This window comes from Pinus tabuliformis, chromosome 8 (genome assembly GCF_031772625.1).
Source record: "Pinus tabuliformis cultivar Carrire ecotype Pingquan chromosome 8, CPIR1, whole genome shotgun sequence".
In the NCBI taxonomy this organism is placed as follows: domain Eukaryota; kingdom Viridiplantae; phylum Streptophyta; class Pinopsida; order Pinales; family Pinaceae; genus Pinus; species Pinus tabuliformis.
In genome coordinates, this window is record NC_142294.1 from 585,499,803 (window position 1) to 585,516,319 (window position 16,517).

Sequence of the window (16,517 nt, forward strand, 5' to 3'; positions counted from 1 at the left end):
TAGACACACCAACAAGTTTTATGATATTTTAGGGCCTTGGATTAGGTGAGTGGAGAGAAAAATATCCAAGGCCATTTAAATTGTCAAACATAGGAGTCTGAATAGTGAGTGAAAATCCAATAGCATTAGAAAGACTAGGAAAGCTCCGGATTTGGGAGTTAAGCCCCAGGGTTTTTGAAGATAAGGAAGAGAGATACCCCCTCTCCTACTTGTCAGATCTTACCTCAAGACTATTCCACCTGACTTCTGACACGAGTTGGTAACCTTAGTTGCTTCTCCTGGGGACCTACATAGGTGGCTGCAAAGGGGAATCCGGTGGCACCCGAGGTCAATGTTGTATCACTCTCAAAGGTACTACTGGAGGGCACCCTTGCGAAGCTTGGGGGCTTCCACCGGCACAGGATGTTGTTAGGAGGTTAGTGTAACTTCCTCTGTTACCATTACTAGTAGGACTAGGCCATCATTATCCCAAACTATCTTCAGAAGGTCCCTTACTTCACTTTCTTGTATTTTCGTGTCCGGTCCTCATCACCCAAAGTGGAAATACTTGAAATTTGTTTGACTAGCTAACATCTTTTAGGGACTTTTTAGTGTGTGCTATGTGCTCTTAGTTGGCCTAGATTTCATTTTTTTTAATCTTTAATTAGATCTTAATAAAAAATTCAAAGTGGCTGACCAATCACCTAGATGGTCTCGAAGACTTCGTGGTCTTTCACCACCAAGTTTAGAGCCTTCTCCTAGAAGGCACAGAGGTAATATTGCTAGTGGGTTTCATCCCGTGGCAGCTGATGCATTGGGGATTGATCCTCCTCTCGGGGGCATTAGTGTTCACCATAGGCCTAGTACTTCCATAGAACTAGAAAGGAACACTCTAGTTCTTTCTCAAGTTCTCTTTCAAACGGAAGATAGCATAGAGGTAGAAGAACTCCCAGAGTCATTAGCAGCTCCGAATTCTACTCTACCGTCTAGCTATCCAGACATATTACAATACGTTGGGATTCTGATGAATAGATCGTTAATTCCAGGTCATATTACGCACTTACCATCGATGGCCACTACTGGAAGCATCACTTCTACCACAAGTGCTACAACTATGCAGACTCCAACATCAGTACAAGGGGGAGGAACTATTTCCATCCCCTCTGTATCTCTATTTGGGTCTTTTGTTAGCACATCTTTAGTTGGGTCTACCTCCATTCGTTCTCTGAGTGGAAATTCTCAAGCTAATGATTTTAGTTCTGGGTTCTTCCCATTTGGCACCCATTCACAGGGTATTCCATCAGTTCCATTCAGTGCCTCCACATCCATGATGGGTAGGTCATCTTCATTTCTGGGTTTTCCTTTTGGAAGTGGTCATATACCACATTCCAACCTAATGATAGGATCTATGCCTTTTCCTTCTACAGGACAAGGCAACAATCCCTTTCAAGGTTGGACTAACCCTGCGGTTAGTGGCATGGGAACCGAGAATCCATTTTTTGGCCAGCAAGGGAATAGGCCGTACTCCACATTTAGCTCATTTCAAAGTATTCCTCCCTTAGCTTTTGCTTGGAAACCTTATCAGGGGTTATCCACTCCTTGTAATCCTTTAGGAGGGAACCTTGCTGGTTATGGAGGTTTTTCGGCCAGAGTTGGTCAAACTCTGAGTTTTGCTGGATCACAAGGTCCGCCTTTTGGTTCAGTTAGTTCTGCTGGTTGCTTTGGGCAGCCTGGTGCCTTCCAGAATCTAGGCCAATCTTTTTAGAACTTTGGGAGCTCTGCCCAATCTGGGTGGAATCCCCAAGGTCCTCCTAGGCTTCCTTTTCTAGAAACATCAAACCTGCCAAATCTCATGAAATTAAAAAATGATCCAATAAAATACAATTCGGCTTGGCCTCTGGTCCCAACAAAACTCCCTTCGGACATTCCTAAGTTCGAGGGGAAGGGCAGTGAAGACCCAGGAGACTAAGTAACCACATTCCATTTGTGGTGCTCATCAAACTCCCTTATCGATGACTCGATTAGGTTGAGAATTTTTCAACGCACCTTGACTGGCAATGCAGCCAAGTGGTACATAGAGTTTCTAGGGGGCAGCTTTACATATTTCACCGATTTGGCTAACATTTTCCTAAATCATTTCCAGTTGCCCATCCATTATGATGCCAGAACTGAACTTCTAGCCAATTTTCATTAGGACACGACAACTCAAATTTCTGGTCATATTCAAGAATGGAGACGGAGAAAGAGGATAATTAAAGCTAAAATTCCCCTAGAACACTGTCTCGAATGGTTTTTGAAATCTTTACAACCTGAAATCTCTAAGGATGTCTCCCTGTCTAGAGTCTACTATGAGGAAGAAGCTATTTTTAAGGCCCAATAGTTAGAATTGATTTACTCTCAGTCTGGGATTCTACAAAAAAACTTGCCTGATGCTCCTGGGACTAAGGTTGATATATCCAAGTCAAAGCCAGGTCCACATGTGGATGGTATCATTGGATTTGTAGACCCAAATGCGGTGAACCTGTTGAGCCAATTGTAATAGTTTTCTTTACACACTACTACGAACAACTAGGTCACATCGTCTAACCCTTTGTCTTCTCAACCCTCTTTTGTTAATGTTGCACAATCTTCCAACCCCAAAGAAAATCAAAATTCCAATGGGAAAAAGAAAGGATGAGGTAAGAGAAAGAGTTAAGACGGGAAGAATGACACAAATAAACCTGGAAATAACGCTGGTGGTGGTGGAAATGGGTCTAGAAAGAAAGTCAAGTTTCCATGCAAGCTATGCAGTGGAGACCATTTAACTCATCTCTGCCCAAAGATTGAAGATGCTCAATGCTTGTTAAGGTAGCAAGGGAATTCTAACTCTCAAGTTGTCTTAACCATCCCTTTTCCCCAAGGGCAACAACTACTTGCTGGAGCCAGTTCAAATCCTGGTATCGCTGCAGGGGGCAACCAGGAAGGGGAGAAATCATCAAATGTTTTCATGATGGGTTCTAATGTCCATGTGGCCACTCCGTCACGTGATTACGATGAAGCTAAAACTTCCAAGTAGAAAACTGCTCCCAGAAATACCGACCTTCATATTGAGCGACCCCCTATCGAGACTATACCACGGATACCGAAAGGTTCTGCTAAACATGTGACTATTAATCCTAATGCTAGGGCCACCTAGAATTACTCCATTGTCGAGGATCTAGCTCAGAGTCCATGCGCCATGTCCGCTTTAGAGGTTCTCAAGTCGTGTTCAGCTCAACGAAGTGCTTTGCTTTCGGCGATAGGGGTAGTTGATCAAAATAACTCTTTAGTTCTCACTTTCAACATGCCTAATTCCAAAAAGTGATTCCCTCATCATATGGCTTTTCAAATAAAGTCTACATACTGGAAAATTAACATTTTTCATACTGTTATTGATGAAGAAGCTTCCATGTGTGTCATGTCGATGTCATGTCGGAAGGCCATTGGATTGCCTTCGGTTGTTCCTTCGCCTACCCTCCTCACTGCATTTGATGGACATTCTCATAGGCTGCATGGGATTATCCTGGCCATTCCTGTATGTGTTGGGGGGAAGGTCATAAATATCGAAGTAGAAGTCATTGATGCTAACCTAGATTACAATCTCCTCTTAGGAAGGAATTGGGTATACGAAATGGATGTCATTGTTTCAACTTCATTTCGTGTCATTTGCTTTCCTCATTAGGGGAAAATCATTAAAGTTGATCAATTGGATTATTCTCCAGCTAATCCTAGGGCAACTTCAGATTCTACTGTTCCTTTAGTGGATAACCCTCATCTGCCTACTCAGAATCTAGGAGTTGGGATGTATTTTTCATTGATGGGTACCTTTGATTTTCCCTCTCCTATCACTAGAATAATGTCATTTCATCATCCAAGGAGTCTTCACAAGAAGAGTTCTTCCGAAATCATTATTTTTTAGACCCTTGGACCTTGCCTTCACCTACGACCACATTAGTTGAAGGACAAGTTGGTGGAATGGCATTCCCTATGTCTGCAGCAGAGCTTAGATATCAGTCTATCATTAACTCTGCAGATAACCATTCTACTCCTTTCTTTGAGGAGGAGTTAGATGGTGATGTGGCCCCGACCTAGACCCTTGATTCTACCTCCACTATGGACTGCTTAGACACGGTTTTACCATCCAAAGAAGCAATCCTAGAAGTGATTATGGGTGTGGATTGACCTTGGGAAGACTTACACCATCATTCATATTTTCTTCCTCTGTTGTAGGAAGTAGAATCTAGGTTCTCCAAGCTGTTTACTAGGGATGTTTGTATGGTGTCAAACCCTTTGGCTCTAGCACACTTTCGTGCCAAAGGTAATATGTCGGTGATTTCAAAAACAATATCTATAAACATCTCTAGGAACCCTAACATGATTGAGAATCTCTTCATCAGAGCCGAATGTTCCCCTGAAGAAATTCAAATTTACACTGACCTTTTTAAGGAATTTCGAGATGTATTTGCTTAGTCTTATGAAGAAATGTCTGGCATTGATCCATCCACAGTTCAACATGAGATCAAGACATATGAAAACAACAAACCGGTCCATTAGAGGCTTTGATTGGTTAATCCTAGGAAAGCAGCAGCCATTAAAGCTGCAGTAGAGAAGCTGCTCAAGGTGGGTATCATATACCCTATTCCTCTCACCAATTGGGTTTCTAATCCAGTCCCTGTGGATAAAAATCCAGGAGCAATCCAAGTATGCATTGACTGTAGGGACCTAACAAAGCTTGTCCCAAAGATAATTACCCCACGTCATTCATTGATTAGATTATTAATGAGTGTGCGGGTAATGGGATTTTCTCCTTCATGGACGGCTTTTCTGGTTATAATCAGATCTCTATCCATTCGGAAGATCAACATAAGACAACTTTTATATGTCCTTGGGGTACCTTTGTGTACAGAAAGATGCCTTTTGGTCTCAAAAATACTGGAGCTACCTTCCAGCGGGCCATGTCATATGCTTTCCATGACATTAAACATAGCATCGAAGCATACTTGGACAATCTAGCTGCTCGTTCTTGAAAGAGAACTAATCACCCTAGTCATCTTCGATTGGTTTTTGAGCGATGTTGTTTTTAGAAAATCCAGTTGAATCCCAATAAGTGCATTCTCGCGGTTACATCTGGTCAGTTATTAGGGTTGATCCCTTCAAGGTAGAGGCAATAATTCAGTTGCCTCCCCCATCCTCAATTTGGCAACTTCAATGTCTTCAAGTGAAGGGTAATTTCTTAAGATGGTTTATAGTGAATTATGCCGAGATCACTAAAGGGTTTATGCATTTTCTACTGAAAGTGTTGGCATTATGACATAGATTTGGAACAGATTTGGCTCTACGACATAAGTGTTGTCCTTGATGGCAACTCACTCAAATGGCAGATCACATTTCACGCTCTTAGAATGAAAGAAAATGAGGTATACACAAATTTATCGTAACAAAGTCACATATACACGCGAGTGTACCGATCATAAGGCACATATATGTATGAACACACTTTCATGCAAAGAAAAGCATGTACATGTGGGAAAACTTATGGTTGGTCCATGGTATTTAGTCCAACATATTGGAACCTATGGTTTTGGTCCTTGATATTGCATTTAAAGTGTTGAACCCAGGTATTGAGTCCCTAGTATTGGATCTTTATGGTTTTGGATGATGGTTTGACTAAGGCCTAAGTCTATAAAAAGGGAAGGAGATCATTTGGCAAGGTGTTAACAGAAGTATTGAATATCTTATGAAGAGCAAGATCTAGAATACTATCTTTGTATTATGCTGCATAACTAGATCTGAATTAAGGAGGAACCTGAGTGCAAGGAGAAGGATAAGTTCTATTGATGGTTCAAGATCTTAAGGCGGTTTGAAGAGAAGTATCTTTGTGTAATTTTTGATCTATTATATTTGGCGCATGTTGCGATCTATAAATATGATAATCTGGGTATAATTAATGTATGAATAAGTAAAAAGGATAAATTATCTTTTATAGATGTGTCATGCGGACAGAGTCAATTTTGCGGACAAAAACCGACCTCCCTAGAAGCTAAGGCTTTCTAGTGACAAACAAGACAATTAAACACTAAGTTTCTCTAAATATGCATTTAGAATACAAGTAATCCGGTGTTTATAACATACCTTTAGTCCAACGCTTTGTAGTAGTCCAGCCTCGTCGATCCGGATGAGCTCCTCCTTCTCTTCGAAACCTGCATTCACTAACAAGCAAAATATTACATAGCACCTGAATAACTTATAAAATAAAACGTATTCATCATACAAACCAAGGAGTATATGAAACAAATCATGTATAACAACCTGTTGAGAAAAGTGAGCTTAATTGTATTAAGTGGAAACAAAAGAAACCATTACAACCTGAGCCTTGGTGTTGTGCAAGCCCCTCCCAGGGTCCAGCAAGAGTTTTCCTTTTCTCTGATCAGCTCACCCACTTCCAAATAAGGCTAGGAAAGGATGGGAATCTCTCCTCTCAAGCTATATAAGGGAGTCCTAATTCCAGCAGCATCTACCCTTAGGAATGTTCAGCTTTCAACCTCCCCTCCCTCTGGCCCAATGCCTGTATTTATAGTGCTTTAGAGGAAGTTAATCAGGTCCACCATCAATGGGATAAGCCCCTCTTTGAATGGGATAGTTCCCCTCTTGATGGGATAAGTTCCTCTTTCATAGGGATACATGAACCATCTAGAGGTGCTCAATACACGTCAAACAAACTTCTAGAATGCTCTAGAAATGACCACAAGTAAATTTTTTGAAGTGAAACTTGCTCCTTTTGACCTTTACAGGAGTACGCACCCACCCCTTTACAGACAGAGCATACAAGTACACAGGTATTGTGAACTTGGGGTGCGTACACGCAGGTAAGGCTAAGAGAAACTGCGTACCCAAAGTTATTTGACTTTTTAAGGACTTTCTCTCTTTCTTGGAGTTTGACATGAAGAGCAGAGGTATGAGACTTGCCAAGGAGGATAGTATGATAGTTGATAGAGCCATACTGACTGTAGATAGTCATGGTGACAAATTTTAGTGTAACAGATTGCTCCCTAAAGTGCGAAGCCTGTAGTAGATTAGGGTTTCATATCATCTAGGAAGGGTGAAGTACTTTATCATTTCAAGGATTATATTATGGAGAGCCCAGTCGGAACCTGCAAATATTCAACACAAAATACATATATAAGATCATATCATCGCTGAGGTAGGCATTCCCATACTCAGATCAAAAACTTTAACTAACAAACTAACTACCGCTCTGATACAGGAATGATTTCGCAGTACATCATAATCATAGACTCATGTAGACACAGTATGGACGCAGCCATCTGTTTATGATTAGTCTACTGTATAATGAATACAAAACTCCTCGCAGCCTGGATGGTGGAAACTAGATCCAGGGTCTTCATTTCTACTTCCCGAAATAGTACGATTCTATCCATGCGAATAAATGAGTTGATGTCGAGCATGGTAGAAACCACTTGATTACTAGTCGATGATGTAAACTGTTAACAAGTGTGAGAGAGACCACCAGTGATGTCAATGGTTCTCAAAGTACCCAGTACAATCCATGAGATGTGAATGAATGAGTTGATGTCGAACATTTCATGGAATCCTTCGATCGAAAGTCAATGATGTAAACCGTCATCAAAGGCGAGAAACCTGCTATTGATGCATGCAGATTTCAAGGTACTAACGATTTCTAGGTCATCTTTCTAGATAATATGTTGATGTCGATAGAAAGCGACCTGTTGCAGGCAAGCCCAGAACACGAAATCATAGATCAAGTTGAAGAAATGTAGCTGTAAGGACTGACTCAGGGATGGTCGAGATGGATGACGGGTATTTTGCAGATGAATGGTTTATTTGTAGTGACCTCTTGAACACATAACGACACGACAGATGGCTTGGTGATAATTGACCCAAAGTTAATACCCGGAACCGGTTGAAGATTTTCAATGTGGTTTGATCAACTGTTAGGCAAAGGATTTCCCAACCCAGGTGAATGAAAAGTGTCGTGTTCAAGAGTGGTGATAAGGCTTCTTCTGAGACAAAGGATAACAAATAGGCTCATTTTCCTCTCTTTTCGCCACCATTTCTGTCAAGTACCTCTTTATTTTTTACAAGCTTGAGGAGGATAACATATGCTTGATTATAAGCTCATCCTTCGGATGAGTCCAACTTAGTTTAGATTCGAACCCTAAGAAGGAGTGGTCCGTTCCTGTTTGTAATCGAACAGGTCCTTTACTGTGAAATTTTAACGAGTCCAATATAGGAGAAACTCGGCGTTTTTCAATTTTAGAGAGTCTGAAAAACTTAAGAAGACTCCAGGGTTGAACTTTTTCGTAAATTTGTGTCTCCCAAGCCCGAAAAAGTATAAAATAATACTTGAGAGAACCGCTTGATCTTGCGACCAAGGAGTACTTTCATGACTAGTGTCTTTGACCTGAAAAGTAAAAAGCGATCAAGGACACGTCGTTTTATTTCCAGTATCGAATTTAAAATGACAAAAATCCGGCAATCTTTTCCTGTTTTTACGGTCAGAAAAGGGCTATAAGGGGACCATCTTTTAATTCCGTTTTAACGAGTGTAAAAGAAACACTCGGCAATCTTTTCATGTTTTAGGAGTTAGAAAAGGGCTTAAAAGATGACTCTGATGTTTTTGTTTGTGAAAAATGACAATTTTCCCTGAAAATCCTTTTATCCTGCACAAAAACCAACACATTACTCATACCTGTTTAAAGATAGATAAAAATACTTTGAAAAATACCTCTTCACGGTGGAAAATAAACAAATTTAACATTTATTTACTCAAAAAACCTATAAAAAAGGGCTTTTAACATTTCATTTTTACCATTTTACTGTTGAGGAGAGAAAAAGGGCTTTTGGCAAGAAACTTCCCGTGGACACTGCGGAGAATCCGACCGTCGAAACTGAACACTGTCTCATCAGGTATTCTACAACATCCTCCCTTGCATTTCCATCCGTTTAGAATTTGTTTTTAAGCTTTAGTTTCATTTTTTGGAGGCCTTGGGGTTTCAAGGTCCGCTTTTCGGGGTACGCAGGTGCTCCATTGGTGACCTGCGTACCCCGACATTTTCTCAGTTGGGAAAATGTCGGGCGTACGCAGCTTGCCTTAAGAGAGCCTGCGTACACATGCTCTGTCTCTAAAGGCAGGCTGCGTACACCGTGGAGAGGATTTTCAAACCCCCATTTCTCCAAAATGAACCAAAATTTTTTAATTTTATGGACTCTAACAGATGTTTTATGGTGTGTAGATTGCCCACCATGCTTGATTGGCGCGAGAGAGAACACGAAGATGTTGATTTGGCCGCCATTAATCACCAACCTTCCGTTGATGCTTTGAAGGCATGCGGTCTTTACAAATACTGGGCCATACCTGGCATGAGGGCCCAGGTGCGCTTTCTAGAGTGGCTGGTTGAAAGGTGGAACGTTCAGGATCAGTGCTTTTACATTGGAGGGCACCAGCTTGAGATAGAGCCCTCAGATATTTACTTTCTCACTGGTTTGCCCAAGAGGGGCGAACAATTGACTCTGTCCGGGACTAGGCCTGGTGGCCAGTCCATTGCTAGTCTCCGACTAGAGTGGTGCAATAATTAGAACCAGGAGAAGGGGATAGAGATCAAAAAGATATCCCGACTTGAACTTATGGTAATTTCCTTTACAGTTACCAGACTTTGCGGGGCTGCCGCTTTGCACATTGCCACTGGATCCCAGATGCGGATGGCGATTGATTGCTATCGGGGCACCATTTTCAACTGGTGTGATGCTATGTTGGCCAACTTAAAGGGCCAACTAACTAGGACCAAAAACGGACAGCTGAAGACTTTTGGTTATGGGCCTTTAGTTGTGAGTTTTTCCCTAGAGAGGGTTCCGATGCTGATCCCACAGTAGCTCACTGTTGAGGTTGGGCCTCCCCGAGAGCCTAAGTTGACGCGATGGGTTGCGGTGATGGCCCGTCATCCTGATGAGGGCATGGAGGTTGTCCGATTTAGACCGGAGTATTTTCACTGGTTGGAGAACCAGATCTTCTCGATACAGGATTTTCCTTATGCCGGAGTTAATTTTCGTGGAGATCTGGACATGATTCTTCTACCGGGAGAACAGTGGGACGACACAGGTACTTCATTTTTCACAAGTTTTTAAATTATCTATTTTTTTGTTTTTATATCGTCTCAAAGCTGACAGTGATAATTTTAAAAATGCAGATGTAGGCCCACGACATCCAGCCAATCTCCGGCCTTTCGAGAGGAGAGTACCAGTTGCACCGGCACTGGCCCCACAGGACGCGGCCGCAGAGACCTTAGCTGAGTTGGAACAAGACCTAGAGCGTCTTACGACAGACATACCAGAGACTACTATAGATGATATTCCTATCAGACTTCAGCGCTATGTAGTCGCAGTCCCAGGACCTTTTAGGGGGTTCTTGTGTAGGGTGGCGCGTGCAGTGGTGTCGTATAGAGAGCACCACCAGTGATTGGATGGTCGCTTTTGTAGACACATGTGACATTTTGGTTTTTTGTACTTATCATTTTTGCCGATCATAAGGTGTTTTTCAACCTATGATCGAAGACGATGTATTTTTTACACACTCCTATCTATATATATCATTATTACCGGCTTATCTTGTTAAACATGTGTGATTAAATGTTTTTAAATTTACATGTATTATTATCGCAAATGTCTGTCTAACATTCGAGAAGCAATTGCATCTGCTAATGTATTTAAAGACCTTGGAATATGCTGATATTCAATGTAATCAAATTCACGTTCCAAGAGACGCACTCTCAAAAATAACCATAATAACACTGGATTTCTAATGGCATACACTCTATTAAGTTGTAATACGAGTTTAGAATCTAACCTCACTATCAAACTCCGAATCCCAAACGAAATAGATTCAGACAATAACTCAATCACTGCACTGTATTCTGCAATGTTGTTTGTTGTTTGACCGAGGCTCACCCCATGCATAGAAACTAACTCGTCAGAGGGCGAATAGATAACCCAAGCTGCGGAAGAGATATTCCGTGTACTATGACAAGCACCATCAGCGAATCCAATGTACGTTTGGAGAGGCTTCGACATCTTAAATATCAAGAGTAAAACCAAGATAAGCCAGAATAACGACGAAAAACACATTTTCTAAGCTAAGCACACTGTCTATACTAACAAACACACCAACTAGAAAGAAAAACCTAACCTAACTAAAATCTCCATACCCATAATTTAAGCATAATACCTCTTTAGGTAAAGTCCATTTCTGGGTTTACCCAAAGAGTCCCCGTCAAAATCTACCAGCTCATAGGCCCCTTTTGCTAGCTTTCGCTTGACAATGTAGGGCCCATGCCACATAGGAACGAATTTTCCAGCACCTAATTTATCGTTAGCTTGATCATATAATAGCACTAGGTCTCCTTCCGAAAAATTTCGAGGGGTCACATTTCGATCATACTGAGCTTTCATACGTTTTGCGTGAGTCTCGATTGCCAATGCAGCGTCACGTCGAGTCTCATCTAATTGAGCTAAGTAAAATAAATGCTTCTCCTTTTCGGAAGTAGCTGGAAGTAATTCGACAGCCATTTGAAGTGACGGGATTTCGCATTCAATGGGCAGCACAACTTCCAAACCATAAACTAGTTGGAAAGGAGTGAACCCTGTTGATGTTTTCACTGAGGTTCGGTACGCCCAAAGCGCGGAAAATAACATGTTGTGCCAATTCGACCGATGAATACCAATGATTCGTCGGATCATGATAACTAAAACTTTTTTGATGGACTCAACCAGACCATTCGTTTGTGGATAATAAGGAGTTGAGCTATCGTGACGCAAACCAAGCTGGCCTGTAAGTTATGTCATCATAACGTTTTGAAAATGGCGCCCATGGTCAGTGATTATCGCTTGTGGGACACCAAACCTAGCAATAATGTGATTGAATACGAAAATTGCATCTGTCTTGCCGTCTGCCTCGAATGTAGGCATCGCCTCGGCCCACTTAGTAAAATAATCAACCGCAAGGATGATATACGCATGCCCCCCGGCCGAGTGAGGGTTACATGTAATAAAATCGATACCCCATTTGGCAAAAGGACCAACGGCAATTATAGGGTGGAGAGGAGAAGGTGGTGCGTGCATCTTGCGATCAAACACTTGACAGTTGTGGCATTTCCGGACCGCAATAATACAGTCTTTAAATAAGGATGGCCAGAAGTAGCCAGCGTGCAATATCTTTTGGGCTGTGGCATACCCAGACATATGACTGCCACATGCTCCAGAGTGACAGTCATTTAAAACCCTTTCAGCTTCTTCGTGAGTTAAGCAACGTCGGAAAACCAAGTCTGCCCCATGGCGATAAAGAGTATCTCCAATAATTTTGTACTGTTGGGACTGGAATCGAATTTTCCGACGTTCCGACTTTGGAACTTCGGGCCGAAAGGATTGGGTCTGGAGATAGATGATTATATCCCCATACCACGGATCTAAAGTGCTGATGAGAAACAAAGATTCTTCCGCAATGGGTTCCTCTGCCACAGTTTCTGTGTCAGCACGCAGGAAGTCAGACATTAACTCGGCAAAAACTAAAGATTTCTTAGACTTAGATTTTTCAAATTCCAAGTCGAACTCCTGCAGGATAACAATCCATTTGGAGTACTTGCCCCCTAGCAATTGTTTAGTAAAAATGTAAATCATAGGGTTGCAATCCGAAATGACTGTAGTTTTACGGAGTAGAATGTAGTGACGAAAACGTTGGACAGCTTGAACGGCTGCCAAGGCCAATTTCTCCACATGTGAATATTTGAGCTCAGTGGGATTTAAGGTCCGACTAAGGTAATATATCACATGTTCCGTTCCGAATTCGTCTTCCTGTACTAAGACCATTCCAATGGTGGAATGAGCGGCAGCGAGGTACAAAAAGTAATCCTAGTTGTAGTTGGGAGGATGCAGCAATGGTGCATGGGTTAACGCGTGCTTGAGCGCATCGAAAGATTTCTGAGCTATCTCATCCCAAGAGAATTGAGCGTTCTGTTTCAAAAACCGGGTAAAACCCTTTGTAATCTCGGCGTAGTTAGGAATGAATCGGCATAAAAAGTTTGCTTTCCCCTGCAAACTTTGGAGTTGGCGAAGACTCGAAGGAGGAGGCAATTTGATGATAGCTTCTACCTTCGAGGGATCGACGCGGATGCTGGCTTTTGAAACTACAAATCCCAACAATCGTCCCACTTCTATACAGAAGAAACATTTGTGTGGGTTCAACCGTATACGATAATGCCTACACCTCATGAAGATTGCTCGTAAATGGACAAGGTGATCAGCTCAATGTAAGGAGTGAGCGGGCAAATCATCGAGATACGGTTGCACAATGTGTTTGATGTCATGAAACGCATAAGACATTGCGCTTTGAAAAGTGGCTCCGACATTCTTCAGCCCAAAAGGTAATTTGAAATAAGCAAATGTCCCCCATGGACAAATGAAAGCCGTTTTTGGTTGATCGACAGGTAGAATATTGATTTGATTGTAACCGGAAAAACCGTCCATAAAGGAAAATATTTCACTGTCGGCACAATCATCAATTATTTGATCGATATAGGGTGTTGGGTAGTTGTCCTTGGGACAAGCACGATTGATATCTCTATAGTCGATACATATTCTTATTGTTCCCTGTTTTTTGTTAACTGAAACAATATTCGATACCCAATCCGTTAACGGGATCGGATAAATGAAACTTGCTTTCAACAGCTTCTCAACTTCTGCTTTAATTGCAGCCGCTTTTCGTGGGTGAATCTGACGCAAATGTTGCCGGATGGGTTTAGTGTCCGGGTAAGTCTTGATCTCATGGACAACAATTGCGGGATCAATTCCTGGCATTTCCTCATAGGACCAGGCAAACACGTCGCGGAATTCTTGAAATAGGGCCTTGTATGTCTGAATTTCATCATCTGAACACGAGGCACCTATATGAATGTGCTCAACAATTCCGGGCTTGACTGAAATGTCAATGGGAATAGTGCGAAAAATGTTTCCCAAATTCAGCTCTGAATCAGGATGTTTCATTGGACTCTGAGCTTCTTTGACATATTCAGCTGTAAAGATTGATGAGAAATCGTTTTCAAAACGATCATCCTCAGGTAAAAACGAAGATCTATGATGGAGATCTTCCCATGGTAAATCATCTACGCACAGGACTTCACAAAGTTGTTCGTCAGATGACACAACTTCGGGAAACGTTATTAATTCCGAGGTTGACGTGAAAAGTGATTCCTCACGGACCACATTCATTTGGTCGATTTTGGTTGAACTCGGGTCGGTAAAAGGCTGCACGGCTTCATAGGCAATTTCATATGGACTCAAAGGCATTGCATCACCAAATGAGTCTATCTCAGATTCAGAAGGAACGATCCAAGGATCATCATAAACAATGGTGTCTGAAGTAATCATATGAATAGATGCAAACGAAGACACGACGTTGATTGGAGGAAAAGGAAAAGTTCCCAGTAAACCGACATCTTTAACTAATCCTACGCCAACATCCTTATAAGGGATAGTCATTTTACCGACATGCTGGATACTCTCTGAAGAGGCTGGGTCGGATGAAAAGTAAGCCAGCTAGTCTATGGTTACGATCTTGCCATTATGTGGAAACTTTATTACTCTGAAGACCGATGAAACGACCGTTGTCATAGCGTAAGACCAACTTCGACCCAAGAGAAGGTTGTAGTCTAGAGGGGCATCAAACACCTCCACATCTAGACTAACGGTTTTCCTTCAACCCCTATAGGCAAATCCTGTAGAATGCCAAACGGATGAAATGCACGGCCATCAAAGGCCTTAAGAATTGTCGGGGATTGATTTAGTGAAGGAGAACCAAGCGATCTCCAACACTGTATCGACATAATACACATGGAAGCTCCCTCATCAATTACAGTCCGATGAATAGGCCTGTTTTTTACTATCACTGGGATCTGGAAAGCCATCTGATGAGGCAAACGTGGTGTACTATTTTCTAGATCAAAGATTATTAGGTTCGGGTCCTGAACATCAACAGCTCCTATAGCCGACAAAAGTAATTTTCGCTGTGCTGGGCATGATTGCAGCACTTCTAAAGCCGACATTGCTGAGGGTGAAACAGCTAAATCCTCAACAATGTTGTAATTCTGGGCCGCTCTTGCATGCAGATTGAAAGCAGACCTTCGAAGTACACCCTTGGCGGGCGGTTTAATCACTAAGTTAGGGTTAGGTTTCTCGATCTGTAGTGGATCGGAACCGGGAGCTGAGGTTGATGGATTTGAATGAGAAGATTCTGCTTCTTTCGATCCATCAATAGGACTTTTACTACCATAATCTTGCGATCGAGTCGTAATCCTTACATGAGACATCATCAATATGGGTTCTTCACTGGCACTCAAGGAAGAACCTATCATCTTACTCTCCTGCTTTGGAAATGGATCTTTCAAAACAACAGGAGTTGGGGAACCCTTGACGATTTTCACAACCTCGGCCCGATGAGGGCAATCTCTTGTAAAATGATCCTCTTCACAAATAAGACAAGGATATCTAGGTTTTCATTTTTCGTCATTGGTTTCCGACTTTTCTGTTTTCTCCTTTGGAGTTTTGTCTGATTTATTCTTCTTCTTGCCTTTCTTCTTCCCACCGTTTATTGATTTAGCCGTAGATGACTCTACAGCGTGAGTATCAGTGGAGACTTCAGCAGAAGATTCTCCTGTCGGGGAATCTGGTAAGGTTATAATGGGCGAAGAATTCTTTGAAGACTTCTTCTTGCTTTTAGTATTCACCGTACCAATCATGCCATCAGCAGCATGAGATCCCGAAGGAGCAGCAGTGATTTGATTTGACTTTGGAAGATCTGGGATCTTTTCGTGTAACGTACCTGACTGAGTGTAAACTAAGTCAAGGTACTGCGCTTGAGCAATCACTTGCTCCTCAGTAACTACTCCGGCCTTAGCTACGTCTTCAGTAATCTTTGGTAATAATGATTTAACAAACCATTCAGCTAAGATTTGGTCCGGGATAAAAACTTTCACTAATCACCTTCGACGTCTCCATTCATGTATATGATCGGAAATATAAGTGGACGTCAACTGTTTTAATGAAGTTAGTAACTCTGTGCCATTATCATATCTGACCGACAACTGAAAATGAGTTAAGAACGAGGTAGCTAACTGACTAAAATTATAAAAAGAGGCCTGTGGTAACTCAATGTACCACTTGGCCGCGAGACCAATGAGCGTACGCTGGAAAAGACGTAAGCGGATCGAATCATCCGAGATGGAATTTGAGGCACACCAGAGGTGGTAAGTCATCACATGATTTGACGGATCCTCTCCAGACTTACCCTCGAACTTGGGAATGTCACTGGGCAACTTATTCGGCATTGGCGGCCAAAACGGAAGATAATTGATCGGATCGTTCGTTAGGCGCGTCAAGTCTGGTAAATCCAAAGTTGCGATAAATGGTAATTGCCGATTAGGATCCCTAAAACTCTG